Source organism: Adiantum capillus-veneris, chromosome 28, assembly GCF_014529385.1.
Source record: "Adiantum capillus-veneris isolate H3 chromosome 28, ASM1452938v2, whole genome shotgun sequence".
NCBI classification, from domain to species: Eukaryota; Viridiplantae; Streptophyta; class Polypodiopsida; order Polypodiales; family Pteridaceae; genus Adiantum; species Adiantum capillus-veneris.
The window spans coordinates 22,339,083-22,360,101 of NC_140958.1; positions in this window are offsets into that span (position 1 = coordinate 22,339,083).

Consider the following 21,019-nt stretch of genomic DNA (forward strand, 5'->3'; position numbering starts at 1 on the left):
TGTGTAAGTGTCTTGGTGTTTTATTTAAGTTCTTGATAGCTTGTCTCCGGGTATTGTTATCAATTTAGCCATAAATCCCACATGCTGTAAGAGGGCGACAGGGTGGAGAGGACTCCCCTTGCCTTAAGACAGTGATTGGGGTGGTTTATTTTCTTGTGATGTGTTGTGGTGTAATTTACTCAGGCTATGTTGAACAAATACTAATCTCACTTTGATTGTTCATGACAGATTTGTAAGAAGGCATTAGTGCAACAAGCACCCCCTTCCTCCTTCTCTCTCTTTCTTACATATATATATTTATGTTTGCTTGATCATTAACGATACACTTCAAAGCAGCCCGAGCACCATCTCTCTCTCTCTCTCTCTCCCTCTCTCTTCCTCTCTCTCTCTCTCTCTCTCGTGTTTTAGTGTATGAGAGTGTTCCATTGGTGTTAGGGTTAGTGTAAATTCCTTGCTTGTTTGTGGGTTGCTCTAACGATTCTCCTCTTTTGCGTCCTAATTCGCTCTTAAACTAGGTGGTGCCCCTTGTGTAGTTGGGATTTGGCTGTGGGTTTGTTGTTTTGGTTTGTGTTGTGTTGTGCCCCAGCCCCATTGAGCAGCACAGGAGCCTTGAAGGGTGTCTAGAGGTTGCTCTTCTTGTTGCCCGCCCCGGACCACTTCACTGGCAAGGACCAATCCTTGCTATCAAAGGATGAAACTGACAAAGGAGCTACATGACCCCACCCAATGGAAGTTCTCGGTTCCACATATGACATATCATAAAAGAAAATTCCATTATTTGCAAGTTCCTTGTGTTGTCCTCCTCGGTACATTTGCTCACCAATAAATGCATGGAAAGCATCAAAAATCCCAACTATGCTCTCAACTAGTTGCCAATCTGTCCTATTCAAGGGATAAATATCTGAAACATACCAAAGATGATATCCACCACTTAACCTTCGAATATAATCATGCATTGAGCGAGATGCTCAAAATAACTTACAGTTGGGTCGATTCCTTGGAAAACTTGGAGGAGATTTTTGCAACCTTAAGTCTGCATGCTAGAAAGCATGTTGTATGAGGACCTCTTTCACCCACTTTCTTTGTTCACACACTTTAAACTCTTTAACTTGTCCCTTGAAAGCCTCCACAAAATCATTGCGTTGCCTCCTCTTTCTCCTCCTAGTTTGCAATAGAACCCAGCTTCCAATAGTTATTCGAGATGGTATCCATGCTTGATCATCTGTAGTATAACTGTTAAAAATGCTAACAGAGTCAATGGTAGTGCTAAGCCTTCGAGAAGTAGTCATGTTGTGCAGTAGAATACACAAAAAGGTTAGCACAAATATGAAAAAGGGAAGAACTTTGAGAGGGAAGTAGAGCTGCTCAAAGTTATATTTGGGCGGGAACAAAGATACTAGATAGAGTCTTCAATGAAAGTTCTGAAATTCCTCAGTACAAAGTTAGTACAACTTACGGTATTTATGCCTTGAAAGCGTGAAATTGTGAAATTTGATGAACAGGAATAATATTTCCTCCCTTTTTTTAAAAAGAGCTTGACTCCAAAATGTCAATTTTCAATGTAACGTTAGCCTCTTCCTCATTGGTCGAGTGCCACTCTCTCTCTAGAACTGAAAGGTCCAAAAGTGAGTCCAACTTTCTCCTAATGTTGCAGAGTTTGTTGCCTCCATCTTGCCAGTTTCAATCACTATCTGCTCTTATTGAAAGTGATTGTGGCCTAAAAAAAGTCTTATTGCAACCACACTGGGATATTGAAGGTCATCAACATTTCTTAATAGATGGATCTTTATCGAGCTTGTTTGAGTTGCTTCATTCAGACACATTTATACAGGTATGTGACAGTGAGAAAGAAAACGATAAAGAGATATATGAAGATGTTTTAAGCATTGTGCATCTTGAAAGTAGCGGTGATGATATAGGACAACTCAAAACTAAGTCAATCATCATTTGGATTCAACAAAATCCAGGGGAAAAAAAGTTAAATGATCTATCAACATTATGTGGAGCTCCTTTGCAAGTTGCTGAACTTCCACAACATTATGATGGAAATTTGTGCTTTGAGTTGCCTGCGACTCAGGATAAAACAAAACGAATGTCAGGGATGGAACAACGCTTTGATGGTCACTTGTGGACTCGCCCATCTGTTACAACCATGGCGATCGCATGCACAATTCGTCCAATCCACTGTTTGGGATGCATGCAATGCAATTATTCAACATGTCCTCATTATATTAAAGAACAAGAATTTAATATAAGAGATTTTCATGGACATTTGGACAGACAGGTCATGTTAGAAGCTCGACACACCCACGGAAACTAACTACTCGGAGGATTATCATTTTTTGTAATTATTCATTTATTGAGGAAACCTGATTTTTCACCTTGTAAATATTGGGACTTACAGAAGTTTCCAGATTGTATCCCAATTTTGATCAATAGATGGAGTAGTTGGTTGATTTTGGAACTTTAGGGTTTGAGAATTGTAAGGCATATATACCACTGTTTGACCTTAATGAAAAAACCTTTTGTCATTTTTAAAACAAGTTTTAAAGTCTGTGAGTAAGCGTATTGTGTACGAGAGAGAGAGAGAGTGTGAGCTCCATCTTGATGCTACTTGTGCACCGATGGTCGGAATCGAGTGCGGAGAAGTACAGCGTGTTGCCCCCGACGAGAGCTACGTGCTGATACCTATATTGCACGCGTACGGTCCAGTTTTGCGAGCTCCTTCTACAAGCTTCATCTGGTGATTGGGTGAGCATACGTTGTCCGATTTTGCATTGCAGCATATCCACGCGTTCACATTGAGTAGAACTACACATTAGGTACTTTAGATTTTGGAAACAAAGACCTGCAAATTTCGGCCAGACATCCTATGTGATTTTTCACCGGGTGTTTTGAGTTGGGATTTTGGTTCATAGACCTTAGGGAGAGCGACCTATTGGTGTTAGTATGGTCTCCTTCAAGTTCTATGGTGTTTCGAGATTGTTTGATGCGTGTTCAGCTCTAGAAAGCATTGTAGGAAGTTTCCTCTTATGCACTCTTGAAGGTTGTGACTTAGACATTTGGTAGAGACATCTGTAGGAATTAGTCAGAAGTGGGTCGAGTGTAGGTTGACACCTTAGGCTTGCTTCCACGCGCCTGTGGGTCGAGCTTCGTCCTTAGCTGACATTATATGTTAGGTGATTTCTCGCTGTGCTCACGTCCATTGTGGCGTATCCGTCCAACATTGGCGCCGCTGCCGGGGACGAAAACCTTAGGTAGGTGGCCGAGACTAATCCTTGAGCCTAGGGATTTTTGGCTTGCCAAAAGTCTTGTTTTACATTTAGATAGGATCACAGGGTGGAGGACTCTGTAGGTCTTAGAGGGAGTCTGGGAAGCGTGTGTCTGGCCTAGATCCTTCGACTTAGGTAGATTAGGTAGACCAAGATAGTTTTAGGTAGTAGTCAAGTTCTTGAGTAGGAGTTGGAGTGGTAGAGTCGGTGAGAGGAAGGCTTGAGAATCTCGAGAGGCCAGAAAGCAACCAAAACACCTTTATCACCATTTCGCATGATGAGTAGGAGTAGAGTAAGTAGGACATCATGATTCAGGATCTAGAGCATTTCATGTATGTATACTTGCTTGGTAAAGTCATCACAAGTTTGTAAAAGACGCAAAAGTTTGTTTGAAAGCCTAAGAGAAATCCAAAAGTTACTGTGAGTGTCTCGGATAGAGCTACAGAGCACCAGAAGCATTTCTGTCAGAAAAAAAATTAATTTCAAGCCAAGAGACATCCTACGCGTAGGATGTCTACAGGCTAATCTAGGGGGAATTTTGGGATTTTGAGTTGACCAGTGTGTTCAGAAGGTGGGGTTTACCCTAATTTGAACTGGAAAGTGAAAATTTGACCATATCTTGACAAGATAAGGCTAGATAGGCTGAAATTGCCAGACATCCTACCCAAATTATGCCAAAGTATTATTTTGAGACTAAAACCATAAGATGGCTGCATGAGCATGTCTTGCAAGATATATTGAGTGACTGAAAGGGGTTTCACCTCATTTGGATGAGAAAATTGAGTTCAAAGCGGACTTTAGCACTTTTGATTGAAAAAAGGCAATTACAGCTAAAATTGGGGACTTTTGAAATCCAAACCAAAATCTAAGCATACCACAGGGTTACTGACATCAAAGAGAAACTGTGGGTCAAGTCTGGGGTCAAACAGGCCAAAAAGACATCCTACGCGTAGGATGTCTTCTGTGTGATTTTGGACTCCAAACCAAATTTTCAGGATACCAAAGTGATCATCAACTCAAGGGGAGCATGTGCTTTGAGTTTAAAGGCATTCTGATCAAAGATACATCCTACGCGTAGGATGTCTAAAGCAAGAAATTGAAGCCAGACATTGACAGTAGGCATAGCAAGGTGTTGTATAGCCTAAGGCAAGCCTCCTGGTCAATTTTGGTCCAATTTGGAGTTGATTAGACTGACCATGATTAGCAACAAGCTATCGGAACAGATTTCTGACTCATTGACCAGCTAATAGGTGTCCAAATCAAAAAGTGAAAACAACTGTGGGCTCAACCATAGGGCAAAAATCCAGGAAAAACAAAGCAGGAGACATCCTACGCGTAGGATGTCTATCTGACCTTACTGAAGAGAAAATTTGACTGGGCTTAAACACTAAGATTCCATTTGGCTTAAGGGTTCCAGAACTTCTTTCAGAAGTGAATTTGGACCTTGTTTGTCCATTTGATGGAGCAAAGACTGAATTCAGAATTTTTCACGTAAATTGACCAACATCCGAGGGAAGCACAGTTCCAGATTAGCAAACCTAATCCAGAACATCAGCAGTGTATAAAATACAGTAGTGGTTGAGATTAACTCTCCAATTATACCAATCATTACTAAGATAAGCTCTAGCACATAAATGCTTTGAATCGATTGCCGAAATTTGTAGGAATTAGAGTTGTAGAGAAACACACACAACTTGGAGAAGACGAAGGAAGCTCAAGGCACACAATATAGAGTGTGTTACTTAGTGTGGAATGGAAAGATAGATAGCCCTAGAGTGATGGGCGTATATACAATGCGCGGGGGAGAAAACCTCCTAAAGAGGGAAAAAATGCCCCAGCGGTCCTAGTGTGTTCACACACATCACTACCACATGTATATGGTAACAAATCCCCCCTGGAGTGATGCGGTGAACGAGAGCTGGCACATGAGTAAAGCGAAGTGCCATGCCCTGAGGACAGGATCAGTCCACAAAGGGGAGTAATCCCAAAGCTTTGCAAAAAGCTTCAAGCTTCTCACGAGACAATGCCTTTGTGAAAAGATCTGCAAGGTTGTCCTGTGTTGGCACATAAGCCAAGTTGATCTCTCCTGCTGAGAGCCTCTCCATGACATAGTGGTAATGCACCTCAATGTGCTTTGTGCGAGCATGAAAAACTGGGTTCCTCGCAACTGCCAATGCGCTCTGACTGTCAGTGTAGATAGTGTTGGCAGTGTCTTGTCCAACACCCAATAAGGCATCTGAGCCATACACACTCAACCGTATTTGTGAAGACTGCCCTGTACTCAGCCTCACAACTCAAAGTGGCTACAGTAGGTTGCTTCTTGCTCAACCATGATATACATGAACTGCCAAGCATGAAACAAAAACCACTTGTGGACACTCGCGTGTCAAAAAAACTAGTCCAATCTGAGTTTGAAAAATCATGTAAGTCTGGCGGCAATGATCCCCCCTTGGGATAAAATAAGCCAAGATGTAAAGTGCCACTAAGGTAGCAAAAAATGCTCTTGACAGCCTGCAATGCTTAGACCCTAGGCTATGCATAATCTACTGACCTGTGAGACTGAAAACTGAATATCCGGCCTTGTGTTGCATACATAAATGAGGCAGCCAACAGCAGTTTGGTAGAGAGTGACATCAGCAGGATCACCAGCATCATGTAGACTCAACTTCAAACATGTTTCCATGGGAGTGGCAATAGGTTTGCAATCCTCAAGTCCAAACTTACATAGCAATGTCTCTATGTAACTTTTCTGACACAAGGCAATACCACCATCACACTGCTTAAACTGTATACCCAAGTAATGATGCAACAGCCCCAAATCTTTCATCTTGAAAGTAGCATTCAAATCAGCCTTAAATTCAGCAATATGTCTTTCATTTGGTCCACTGATCAGCAAATCATCAACATAAAGAACCACAATGAGAAGTACATCACCCTCACGCTTTACATACAATGTGCTTTCTGTTGGACTGTTACAAAAGCCTTGTTTGACCAAATGAGTGTCAGCTTTCTCATACCAAGCACGAGGAGATTGCTTCAACCCATACAAAGCCTTGTTACATTTGCACACTTTGTCCTCTTGTCCTTTTATGACAAAACCGCGAGGCTGCGTTACATAAACTTCCTGAAATATGTCACCATTCAAGAAAGTAGTAACAATGTCTGATTGATGTACATCCCAACCAAAATGAGCTGCCAATGCACATAGAAAACGCACAGTAGTCATGCGACAAGTAGGAGCAAAAGTCTCTTTATAATCTATGCCTTTTTGTTGTGCATAACCCTTTGCAACAAGTCGAGCCTTATGGCGATCGATCTCACCATCCGGCTTGAGTTTCAACTTGTAAACCCACTTCGTACCAATGGCCTTTTTGCCAGGAGGTAAATCACATAAAGTCCATGTGTCATTTTCTATAAGTGCATCATATTCTAATTGCATGGCAGCCATCCAATTTTATGAATTTTGTGCTTCATCAGAAGTCAGAGGCTCCTCAACATCATGTAAGCTAGACACAGCCAAAGCATAACAATCTGATGCATAAGATGCATGGCGAGAGCCTGAACGAGTACGACTAGACATGTTAGGAAATAAGACGTAGCAAAATAGATTTTTGAGTAGATTACTTAATGGAGAGAGATAGATTTCACATACAAGAGATTATAGAGTAGAGAGAGAGAGAGAGTACACACGATATACGTGGTTCACCCAATGTGGGCTACGCCCACGGGAAAGCAGCCACTCAATGGCTTTAGCACTTCAAAAGAAGAAGTAGTTTACAAAGGGATTAAACCCTTGATAGAGCTCCCGCCTTGCTTCACTCTGACCACCTCACACTCATCTTGTTGCATCAACTTCACACTATGAAATGTGTGTAGAAATGGCCTCCTTTTATAGGCCAAAAGGGCTGCCCTATCTTATGAGAGACAGCCATGTGTAGCCGCCCTTGTGCGAATAAGTCCAAATCGGACCCTCCAATCCGCCCATGTGTGGCCGCCCTTGAGAAGACAAGCCCACTTTTGAATTCGGCTACCGGCCACCGGCCATTGACCTCCAACCACCGGCCACCGGCCATTGACTTCCGACCACCGGCCATCGGCCATTGACTACCGGCCACCGGCCAACCGACCGGTTTTTTTTCGACCACTTTCTGGCCGCCGTCCGGCCATAATATTCCGGCAAAAAGGAATATTCCGGCGAAAAAAAAAGTTGCCCCTGATTCTTGTCCGTGAAAATTTTGGTTTCTGGTGAGTGATTTTCCTTCATGCATGATGGCTTCTCCTCATAATGGGGGCCTTACAACTGTTCACTTTTACCACAGAAAATTACAAGTGTAAATCAGGCTCCATACTTAACAATCTCCCACTTGGAGACTGATCTCCAAACTAAAACTGTGACTGCTTTCCATTCTGGCTTCTTATCCTTGAATGCCGATTGAAGATGAGCAAAAGCTCAACTTCTTCTTGTTGACCACCTTTGTAAACATGTCTGCAAGATTTTCACTTGTATGCACCTTTCCTAGCTTTAGCTGTCCCTCTTCCAAAAGAGTGCGTATGAAGTGATATCTCACCTCAATGTGCTTTGTCCTTGAATGAAAGGCTGATTTCTTCGCAAGATGGATAGCGCTTTGGCTATCATTGTACAAGACAAAATTGTCTTGTTTAAATCCAAGCTCTTCTAAGAATCTGTGAAGCCACAAAATTTCTTTGCTTGTCTCCGTCATTGCTACATACTCTGCTTCCGTGGTAGAAAGTGAAACCACTTTCTGCAGCTTTGAATCCCAGCTTACTGCTGTGCCTCCAACCATGAACACATAGCCAGTAGTGCTCCTTTGAGTATCTTTGTCACCTGCCATATCTACATTAGCATACCCTTCTAGAAAAATATCAGTTCCTCCAAAATACAAAGCATTTGTTGTTGACGTCCCTTTTGGATACCTAAGTATCCACTTCACAGCTTGCCAATGCTCTTTACCTGGGTTGTCCATGAACCTACTCACAACTCCCACTGCATGTGCAATGTATGGCCTTGTCCAGACCATAGCATACATTAGAGAACCTACCGCTGCAGCATATGGAACTTTAGACATATAGGCTAGCTCCTCTTGTGTCTTTGGACACATATCCTTTGTTAGTTTAAAATGACCAGCCAAAGGTGTAGAAACTGGTTTTGCATTTTGCATTGCAAACCTTTCTAGCACCTTCTTGAGATAGCTTTATTGTCTTCTTCCTCCTGTCCCTTGATATTTTCATACCAAGTATCCTCTTTGCAGCACCTAAATCTTTCATTGAAAAAGATTTAGACAGCTCCTCTTTTAGGTCTTTGATGTCCTGCATGTTAGCACTTGCAATCAGCATGTCATCAACATACAACATTAGGATGATGAACTTCCCATCTCCCAAATTCTTCGTGTAGACACAGTGATCCGAGTTGCATCTTGTGAATCCATGATCCAACATCCATCGATCAAACTTCAAGTACCATTGTCTTGATGCTTGCTTTAAACCATACAAGCTCTTCTTTAATCTGCAAACCATTTTCTCCTTACCTTTTACTTCATACCCCTTTGGTTGAAGCATGTAGATTTCCTCCTCTAAGTCACCGTGAGGAAATTCCGTATTTACATCCATTTGCTCGAGATTTAGATCATGATCAGCCACAAGGATTAAGACAAGCCTAATTGAGTTCATTTTTACAGCAGGAGAAAATATTTCATTGAAGTCAATACCTTTCTTTTGAGAAAAACCTTTTACCACAAGCCTAGAGTTGTACCTTTTCTTTCCACCTTCTTCTTCCTTCAGCTTGTACACCCATTTGTTTTGAAGTGCCCGCTTACCTTTAGGCAACTCAACCAACTCCCATGTTTGGTTGCGATGTAGTGAGTCCATCTCCACTTGCATGCTCTTCGTTCATTCTTCTTTGGATTCATGTTGCATAGCTTCCTCGTATGATTCCGGCTCTCCAGAATCTGAGATCAAGAGATGGTTGAAGGAAGGAACAAACCTTTCTGGAGGTCTACTTGCTCTTGTAGATCTTCGGGGAATAGGTTGAGGCTCCTCATTTGGTTGACGTTGTTGCACATTGTCATCGTTTACAGTCCTTGAGTCTTCACCGTCCTCAAGTTCCATGTACTCATCACCTGTTTCTTTTGTTTGTTTTCTTTCTAAGTAATCTTTGTACATATTTTGTTTGCTAAAAATTACATCCCTACTCCTTAAGATTTTACCATCTTCAGGATTCCATAGGCGATACCCAAAGTCTCCTTCTCCATAGCCAATGAAGAAACACTTTTTGGACTTTTCATCTAGCTTTGATCTTAGGCTTCTATATATGTGCATGAAAGCCTCACACCCAAACACTTTGAGAAATGCATAATTCACCGGTTTACCTGTCCATGCCTCTTCTGGAACTCCCCCATCCAATGCCGTTGAGGGTGACCGATTGATTAAGTACACAGACATACTTACAACTTCCTCCCAAAGCTCAAGCGGTAGGCCTGCATGTTCCATGATTGTCCTGTTCATCCTTTCCGAAATCCCATTTTTTTGAGGTGTCCTTGGGGTTGTCCTTTGCCTCCGAATGCCATTGCTAGCACAAAAGCTTTCAAAATCTTGGCTGCAATATTTGCCTCCATTGTCGGATCTGAGGCATTTAACCTTGGTACCTGTTTCATTCTCCACAAAGGTTTTCCAGCTTTGAAATATGGAAAATACATCGGATTTATTCTTCATTACATAAACCCATGTTTTTCTAGTCGCATCGTCTATGAATGCTACATAGTACAATGAGCCACCAAGTGATGGTGTACTTGCAGGACCCCAAACATCAGAATGAACCAACTCAAGTTTTTTATTTTTTCTTTCATTTCCTGATTTTTGAAATTGTACCCTCTTTTGTTTACCATAAACACAATCTTCACATAACTCTAAGTCCACTTCTTTCAAACCTGGTAGAAGCTTCTTTGTTTGAAGGATTTGCATTCCTTTGGCACTCATATGCCCAAGTCCGTAGTGCCACACCGCACTGTCAACTTCTATAGTTGTTGCACAAGCTGAAGGTTGCGTGCTAATAGTACACAAGTAAAGTGTACCGACCTTTTCTCCCTTGGCAACGACCAAAGATCCCTTTGAGATCTTCCACCGTTTGCTTTCGAATGCAATGTTGTGACCTTCATCGTCCAATTGTCCTGTAGAGATCAAATTTTTGCGAAGAGAAGGAACATGCCTAACATCTTTAAGCTTGCATTCATTTCTGTTAGCAGTTTTGACAGAAACTGTACCTTTGCCGACAATCTCACAAGCTTCATCATCTCCCAAGTATAAATACTCAAAATTACCTTTGGTGTAGTCTTGGAAATGTTTCTTGTGTGGTGTCGCATGGAATGAAGCCCCGGAATCTACTATCCAGGAATTAGACACATTGTCTAATGAGAGAATTAGAGCATCTTGCTCTACTTTACCTGCCACATTGGCCTCCGATGTTGGCTTGTTGTCTTGAGACTCTGTCTCATTCTTCTTCTTGGACCAGCAATCCTTCTTGACGTGGCCCTTCTTGCCGCAGTTCCAACATTCAAGAACTGACTTTGTGCGTGACTTTCTCTGCCTTGAGCAATCATGACCCTTTTGGTTTTTGAACCTCTCCTTAGGCCTTCCTCTTGTTTCCACTGATAGTGCAGCACTTGATGATTCTCCTGTGATTCTTATTCGCATTTCCTCGCTTAGGAGAACACCCACAACATCATCAAACTTAAGAGTATTTGTGCCAGAGATAGAATTACTTACAGCCATCACAAGGCTGTCCCAACTATCTGGTAGAGATGATAGTATAAGGAGAGCTCGCACTTCCTCATCGAAATTGATTTTCACTTATCAAAGTTGACTTATGTTTGTGTTAAAGTCATTTAGGTGTTCTCCAACTGAACCATTCTCTGCCATCTTTAGATTGAACAAGCGCTTCATAAGAAATACCTTATTGGATGTCGATGGTTTCTTGTAGAAGTCGTCAAGTGACTTCATCAAGTCCTCCGTGGTCTTCATCTCCGAAACATTGAAGGCCACCGTTGATGCCAATCTGAACCGGATTGTTTCCAGTGCCTTTCGATCAAGGACAATCCATGCTTCATGTGCCATTGTTGCGGGATTCTTCACAAGACCGCCTAGTGGCAAATAGAGGTCCTTCTGGTAGAAATAGTCTTCAATCTGCATCTTCCAATGTTGGTAGTTTTTTCCGTTGAACTTCTCAATCTTGAGCTTCCCTTCCTCCGCCATAACTCCCACTCAATTCAAGGAATCCTTTCCTTGAGATAATTTAGCTACGAGCAAACCTTGCTCTGATACCAGTTGTTAGGAAATAAGACGTAGCTAAATAGATTTTTGAGTAGATTACTTAATGGAGAGAGATAGATTTCACATACAAGAGATTATAGAGTAGAGAGAGAGAGAGAGTACACACGATATACGTGGTTCACCCAATGTGGGCTACGTCCACGGGAAAGCAGCCACTCAATGGCTTTGGCACTTCAAAAGAAGAAGTATTTTACAAAGGGATTAAACCCTTGATAGAGCTCCCGCCTTGCTTCACTCTCACCACCTCACACTCACCTTGTTGCATCAACTTCACACTATGAAATGTGTGTAGAAATGGCCTCCTTTTATAGGCCAAAAGGGCTGCCCTATCTTATGAGAGACAGCCATGTGTAGCCGCCCTTGTGTGAATAAGTCCAAATCGAACCCTCCAATCCGCCCATGTGTGGCCGCCCTTGAGAAGACAAGTCCGCTTTTGAATTCGGCCACCGGCCACCGGCCATTAACCTCCGACCACCAGCCACCGGCCATTGACTTCCGACCACCGGCCATCGGCCATTGACTACCGGCCACCGGCCAACTGACCGGTTGTTTTCCGACCACTTTCCGGCCGCCATCTGCCCATAATATTCCGGCGAAAGTTGCCCCTGATTCTTGTCCGTGAAAATTTTGGTTTCCGGTGAGTGATTTTCCTTCACGCACGATGGCTTCTCCTCATAATGGGGGCCTTACAAATGTGCGCTTTTACCACAGAAAATTACAAGGGTAAATCAGGCTCCAATCTTAACAAGACAAAGGTGCATCCAATTTACTGTCACGCAAAGTGTGCACCAGCCATTTTGGCAAACCTCTAGCCTGCTCATTTTCAGCCCTTTCCCCATCAAGTACATCATGTACATTTGCATCAGTAATAGGCTGATCTAAAACATTTTCAAAAACCCCCATAGGCTGTACATTTGCCTCATTGGAACTTACATTCGTATTTCCACCACTGAAAAGAGCCAACAAAGTGTCATAAATTTCCTGTGAGCTTACATTACTGTCTCTAGTACATGACAGCAAGGTCTGAACAGAATCTTCCACAAACACTATATCCCAAGAAACCAGAATACATTTTATTTGCGGATGATACAACCTATAACCTTTGCTTTCAGCACTATAACCAACAAAAATACATTTGACAGCCTTATCATCCAATTTTCTGTGCTGCACTTGTGGCACCAAAGCATATGTCAAACAGCCAAAAACACGCATGTGCTCAATAGAAGGCTTTCTATCATGCCATGCTTCATATGGAGTAATAGACTGCAAAGCTTTCGTAGGACACCTGTTTAGTACATAAGTGGCACACATGATGGCCTCAAGCCAAAAAGAATGCGATAAAGCTTGACTTTTGACCATACATCGTGCCATTTCCGTCAGTGACCTGTTTTTTCTCTCAGCAACACCATTTTGCTGAGGTGTATAAGGCACTATACATTGGTGTTTTATCCCACGACTAGCCAGAAATGCATTAAATTCATGAGACATATACTCCCCCCCTCGATCGGAACGGAGGGTGCCCATAGTACATTTGGAGACATTTTCAGCCATAGCCAGAAATTATTTGAAGCACATAAAAACTTCGGACTTCGCTTTAAGCGGAAATACCCATGCATGCCTGGAGTAATCATCAATGAAAGTCACAAAGTACAGGTAATTGCCCAAGGACAGAGTTTGCATGGGCCCACAAACATCACTATGCACAAGCTGGAACCTGCATGTGGCCCGAACTGAACCATCCTTTGGAAACTTAGAACGCTGCATCTTACCCAAAATACAGCCTTCACAAACATGTTTGACAGGTGCTTCAAGAGGTGGCAAAGAAGCAACCATATCAGATTTCTGCAAACGCAGCAAACTGGCAAAATTCAGATGACCAAAACGTGCATGCCAAAGTTTTGCATCTGAAATAGCCCTTGAATCTGCAACAGCATTTGCAAAAAAATTTCCACACTTGTCATACAAAGTGAGCTTATACAGCCCACGGCACAAAAGCCCAGATGCAACAATTTCATCACCAAAACTGAGATCATGAACTGTACATCTGTCATCCACAAATTTGACTACAAGTCCAAGTCTAGCAAGTGCTGATAAAGACAAGAGATTCTTCTTGATCCGAGGTACATAAAGTGCATCAACAAGTGTGAAGGAACTGCCATTAGTAGCAGTGAGCACAATCTTTCCAACTCCCTGAACTAGATAAGAGGCATTGTTGGCACAAGTGACTGAATTCCCATGAGGGACAGACTCAAGAGAGGTAAACAATTCACGATGAGAGGTAATGTGCTTTGTAGCACCACTGTCAAAATACCACACATGTGAATCTGCAGCAACTGACAAGCATGCATCATGGACAGCAGGATTGTAAGTGCACTCTGCACTAAAAGCCCATTCTGCATCAACATCAGCATTACAGTCTCCTTTCACAGAAGACTCAACAATGGCTGCATTTGTAGTGGAACCAACATTTGTAGTGGAACCACCCTCTTTCTTCTTAGCCTCTTTGGCCTTCAACTTAGGACACGACTTGATCAAGTGATCATTGGCTTTACAATAATGGCAACACATCTTCTTTTTTCCCTTATCACCAGAAATTCCAGACAAAGTGCTGCCAGCAGAAGCATTAGGAACATAATTTTTTCCACTCGCAACAGAACCATAAGAAGTGGCTGCATTACTGTTACCACCTTTTCTTTGAGAAGCAATAAAAGCCTATTCAACTGCACGCTGCCTAGTCCTGTTTTTTTTGGAAAGTGACTCTTGCAACAGCAATGTGCATAATGCATCAAACTTGACAACTTCAGGATTTCCTTGGGTCATAAGTCTCCAAGTACTAGCAAAAGTCTGGTAGGAATCTCGTAAGGCATCAAGAACAGTCTTCACAAGGGAACTGTCTGAAATGACTTCACCTGTAGAAATAAGCTGCTCATTGATATCCTTGACACTAGCAAGGAAAGTGTCCATATCATCTTCCTCATGCATAATCTTCGACTCCAGCTCTTTACACATCAAAGCAATTTTAGCCTCATTGCGGCTTGCATAAAGACCTGCTAAAATATCCCAAGCCTGTTTTGCAGATTTTGCTGAACGGATGTGAGGAACAATGGTGCGCTTCACAGACAACGCAATCAATGCATGAGCCTGCGCATTGTTAACATCCCAACGAGCTTGTTCTGCCGTAGGCAAAACAACTCTAACAGCTGCAATCCTTGCAGCAAGACCTCCAACATCCTCAACATCGCCTACATCCTCAGAACCAGGCGTACATCAATGCCATGCACAATGTTCCAGACACCCTTTGACACAAGAACATGTTGCATCATATAAGCCCACATAGGGTAGTTGTCCCCATCCAACCTGTCCTCAACAGCAAACATCTTGAACACATCTGTGTTGTTGTTGTCAGCCATGGTAAATGCTGCACCTGATGTGAAAACTGACCGAAAATAGGAGAAACGGAGCGGGAACAACCTGTGCTATATAGCACAAACCGTAGAAGACTATAAGGCACCTGTTATGCAGAAAATAATACTAATAAAAATTTTGCACAAAATGACAAAATAGCCTATGCAGTACTGCCTGTAGTGGAAACGGAGGCCGAAATGATCCCAACTCAAAATTTTTGTCGACCTCCGAACGCTCGCCAAAGCTCACTGAAATTGGAGAAAGTGAACAGGTGTGTGCTGGAGCAGCTGGCAACTAAGCCCGGGAGGACGTGACCTGCTTTGATACCAATTGTTGGAATTAGGGTTGTAGAGAAACACACAGCTTGGAGAAGACGAAGGAAGCTCAAGGCACACAATAGAGAGTGTGTTACATAGTGTGAAATGGAAAGATAGATAGCCCTAGAGTGATGGGCATATATACAATGCACGGGGGAAAAAACCTCCTAAAGAGGAAAAAAAAGCCCCGGCGGTCCTAGTGTGTTAACACACATCACTACCACATGTATATGGTAACAAAATTAAACGCTTGTGTACAGGTATATTCTGCAACAAAGTAGGAATTTGTGCGGAAACTGATCCTTTTCCAGGTGAGTGGTTGGACTTGTGATAAACTGCATTGATAAGTTTGATGAATTTAAGATCAGGAAGATACATTGTTAGAGACCAGAAGGTGGCAGGTGACCAACGTAGCTTAGTGTCCACCGAAGAGAGTGTAACTCAGGCAAGGCTAGATCCGTTAGCACCAATTAGTGAGGAAGGTAGTGATACTGACACTTTGTCAAACAAATCTTTCTTCATGATGGGTAGTCAGCAGCCAGGAGGTTTCACATACAACGGACCGATGCCAGGAGGAAGCACCTCCCAAAATCCTTTGAATGATTCCAAACTAACCGTGATCTTCTTAGAGGGAACAAACTCGAGGGGAGACCTAGTCTATTCTGACTATCGAGGACGGAAGTGCATTTGTATTGAAGAGACGCCAGCTCAGAGATTGGAGACAATCTGAGTCTATGATGATGGAGATAGATTCCGATATGAAAAGGGGAACCACTATCCAATAGTTAGTAACCCCGAAGATAATGTGGCAAAAGGGAAAATGGTTTCGGAAGCTCAAGAACCGCCACCAAAAATTGATCGGCCCAGAGCTATTTTTATGTATGATAAGAAAACAACCAGGGTTCCAACTTATAACGAGAACGTGGGAATCTACAAGCAGGAGAGTGAGGGTATAGTCACTTACTTTTGTAGCAAAGAACCATACGTAAACGAATTAAGCAAAGACAAGGTTCTTTACTTATTCTCTTATGAAACTGCCATGGGTAAGGGTATAGCTTTTGTTGATAGATACAGGCGAGAATACCAACGTATTCTCCCAGAGGAGGTAGAAAGGGCAACAGGTCCAGGAGCATCAGCATATGCCCCTGAAGAAGTGCCAAGAGCAACCTACACCCCAAGTAAGTCAACAAATCCCTTTTGTGATGAGTATGATGCTACCTCACATTCACGCGACCGCAAGCATTCAACAGCCAAAACCAACCAGCAAATCAACCATCATTGCAGGCATTGCTTAGACAGAGTGCAACATTGGAACAAGACCAAAGCCGAGATGGTTATCAGGCCGCACGAGGGCTAAGGGATTTGCAAGAACCACCACTCTATTCAAGGTATCAAGGAGAGAGTAAGACAAAGACTCAAGGGTCAATAGAGCCTAGAGGGCCACCCATAGAACGAGTTCGAAGAGATGAACCATCTCTGGCAAGAACTGTTAGAAATTATGGCTTACGAGCACCACTAGGAGAGGAACCAACCTATTACAGAAGACCTGAGGAGGTATATCGATTAAGACATGGAGATCCAATGATGAGGTTTGTAGACCATCAGACAATTAGACCTTATCAAGTGCAAAAATGGGTAAACAAGAAATACAGAGGAAGCAGAGACCCAAGAGATCATGTAGCAGCCTTTGTGCGTGTAATTAGAGCCAAAGAGGTGTTAGACTTCCCTACCCAATTTGCAGGGTTTGGACTAACCCTAGAGGATGATGCTGCCACTTGGTTTGACTTTGTAGAGCGTAGAGACTTTGAGTCTATGGAGGAAGTGTTTGACGAATTTATCGAGGAATTCTCACAAAGGGGAATAGCTCATAATACCGTCTCACAAATCCATAAATTCAAACAGAAACATGGGAAATCTGTACGAAAGGCAGCCCTAAGACTAAAAAGATATGTTAAGTTCTATCCAGTGGAAGAACTACCAACTCAGTCCAGACTCATGCTCATATTCATCCAAGGACTAAGGAATGCGGGTCTCCAGAAAGACTTACATATGAAGAGGAGCAAGACGTTGAATGAGTTGACTAAGGAGGCTATTTACCTTGTGGACAATTGTGCGGTCTACAAAGAGGGGGAGTTCAAGGACCTTGACGACGATTCATCTTCACAACAAAGTGGAAGCAAGTCTTCTAAGACAGCACGGAGAGAAGAAGTAGCTGTAAACCAAGAGCAGCTTGTAGATGAAGTGCTAAAAAAGATTAACTTGTACGCCAAACCCCAAGCTAAACATCACAGTGTTGTGCTATTGAACAAAAATGGACAAACCATGGGACAGAGGAATGTTATTATAACAAGGGGTATGTGAGAGAGAGACCTTACGCTCCCCAAGCTTAGGTAGCTTCTCCTCAAGTTCCACCGATGCCTAGATTTCAAGCAGGCAACCTACCAGGACCTGTAGGTATAGAAAGACCACAACCTGTGTTGGGGCAACAACCACCCCTGCCAGGATTACGACCAGTTGGTATAAGATATACACCAACCGTAACCGAATCAGAGGATAAGGCTTTGGTGCCTATGCAAGCATATTATGAAGATCCCAATGGATATGCGACAAACACTGTCTATTACCCACCGGAAGAACCCTTGACACCAGAACCATGGAGCATGATAGAAAGTACAAGGCCACCAACAGCTGCACAGGTAGCAGGAGAAGGGAGATATAGTTTAGATGAACGAACATTGTTGTTCATAGCCAATGGAGGCATGGGTGAACACAGACATGCATACCAACAAAGGGGAGCTCAAGGAGCACCTCAACAACCCAAGGGACCCTGCTACAAGTGTGGTGGAGACCATTGGCTAAGACACTGTCCTCATGATGAAATCATTAGAGTCAACGCGTATTGCATTGAGTGTGGAGTTACTCATTTGATTCCAGATTGCCCTAAAAACCCGAGCAAAGGAGCAAAAACCACCTTGAACATGCTAGAAACGGTACCTTCCAGTGTAGGGTCCGAAAATGAAACAATCATACCTATTCAAGCAGTAGCACGAGCCCAAGCTCAAAGAATGACGAATGAACCCATAGTTGAAGAGCCAAAAACCGATGCCCAAAGTTCAGAGAAGCACTTGGAAAGCTAGAAAGGCGTGTATGAAAGCCAGGAAGGAACGAGAGCAAACAGATCTCTCCGAGGAGTTGAAACATACAAATGATTGATTAGAGCGGTTAGAGGATCTAGCGAGCTTAATTTCACACACCACCGCAGCCATAGCACCCAAGGAAATAGCATAGCCCAAAAGTGCAGGATCGGGAGGATCTGTACTGGCAAACAAGGTAAATGAGCAGTTGGATGCGCTTCTAAAGGCTTATGAAGCCAGACTCAAAAAGAACCAAACCCAGGAGCAAAGGTGGATGGCTTATCCATATGCAGAAATAGAAAAAGAGAGGTTGAAAATGTGTAAAAAGATGATCAAAACAGCTCAATCATTGATGGAAGACCCGCTGGGTAAATTTGCAAATTGGCATGAGGCACTGGCTCCAACCCTTATCCAACAAACTTTAGAGAAACATGTGGAAACAAAGGAAAGACTCACTAATGCCTATGAGTCCAGAGGAGAGCCTATCATAGTTCCAAATACAACAGATGAGGCAAGTGACGGGTTCCAGCCTAAAACATTGGCAGAAATGGGTAAGGACTGTAATGGTTTAGACGATCTGCACAAGCAAATCCGTGAGGCCAACGAGGCTAATAGGATGAGTAACCACATGAATAGCAGGAGAAAAGAAAAGAATGTAACCGTACCTCCTATTGAATAATTTGAGGCAAGGTCACAAATGAACTTTGAAATACATTCACAAGGGGGAGACCAAGGATCAATTAGTTCGGGGCATAGCCAACCAGACTCGCTGAGAACTTTACCCTCTTTCCTAGGAGAGTATAAAGCCAAGTCGGAAGTGAGAGCAATCCCATCTCAAAGACTAACAAGTGATGGATTCACAAGGATTGATTGAATTGTTGTCCACCCCAGTGGCATGCACAATCACATTGGCAGAACTCGTAAGGTTATGAACAAACATGTGGACCATAGTACGTAAATTCCTAGAAAAATTTGGAGTGAAAGGCCCCACCTTGAGGCTACAGGAAGGGATCAGAGAGTTGGATAGACCTCAATTAAACACTAGGCCAGTACCATTAAACAAGGTTGGAGAGTATTGCGAGGGAGAAGATGGAAACACCATGCTACCAATAGAATTCCAAGGAGTAGTTTCCAAAGCTATTCTTGACAGCAGAGCGGGTTTTGCTATCGCCACCAAGGAAATTTGGAAAAAATGGGGAAAACCAGCTTTGAGAGCTACTAGAATGAAATTGCAATTGACATATGGGTTCATGGAGAAGCCTCTATGACTCTTAGAAAAGTGATTGTCACTTCGTGCGGGATCAAGTATGAGCATACATTTGCAATAGTTGATTTCGACAAAAAGAACAATTATGAGATCATCTTGCGAAGACCATTCATGCGACAATTGAAGATGGTCCAAGATTGGGGTTACGACCACATATACCTCAGACATGGCGAGACAACAACTAAAATACACCTGAAAGACCATAGTTACAAAGATGTGAATCAAACACCTGTGGAAGAGTTTGATTCAGCTACAATAGCAGGATCGGAACTCCCAGTGTGGTTAGGGCAACAAAAAGAGCTATGGATGTGTGGAGCTTCACATTGTGGAAGCTTAAGAAGAGAGGAATGCGTCTTAGAAAGAGCGATTGAGGACAAGGAGTATATTTCGGAACCTTTCCTTGAAGATGCCTTGGAACCTCTAGAATGGGAACACATACTAGCAACATTGGATGTCTGTACCATTACAAATAGTCTAACAACAAAATTTTGCGATAAAGATGGCTATGATGTGATACCCTAATACATGGTAAGGATTATACCAGGAGAAGATGAGACGGTAGAACCACCAGAAGAAGAAGAGTTTTATAACTCCTCTGAACATCTGGAAGTAAATGATGATGTAGATAATGAGTGTTCAGACAACTTAAGTGAGCGTGGAAGGGAAACCGAGAATATCAAGTTTTATGATTTTGCTAATCAACACCCTAGACGCGAGGAACGCTATAGGAGGAAATGAGCGGGAAACAAAGCGAGAGAGAACGTGGTGCCCAGGAGAAAAGGTAAAACTCACTATTTGATGCTTGTAAAAGCAGAGGATTGTGTAAAAGATCACATATCAGGAAGATTCTCAAAAGATCGAAGGGAAAGAACGCGAAAGAAAATAAAACAGGAACGAAAAGCTAAAACAGAAACAAAATCACAAAAATCTCAAAAGTAAAAAACGACACAACAAAAGACCAAGAGTGGACCAAATTAGAGTGTAAATAGAAATACCAAGAACTGAAACGGTCTTTACGTGAGATATGGACTACTGAAGAAGATAGTGATGGTAAAGGGGAGTCGGAAAAGGGAAACATGAATGTACCATCACACTATCGGAAATTTACCATCCAAGATATAAAAATCATCATGACACCACCAGTCAGGGAAAGAACCAACCAAGAATCTTATGATGGGCCAGAAAATGTAAAAAGGATAGACCTTGCAGAACCAGGTGAAAAGCCTCAGCCGGTCTATATAGCAAACGATTTAGAGTTTGAAGAAGAAGAACGGCTAACAC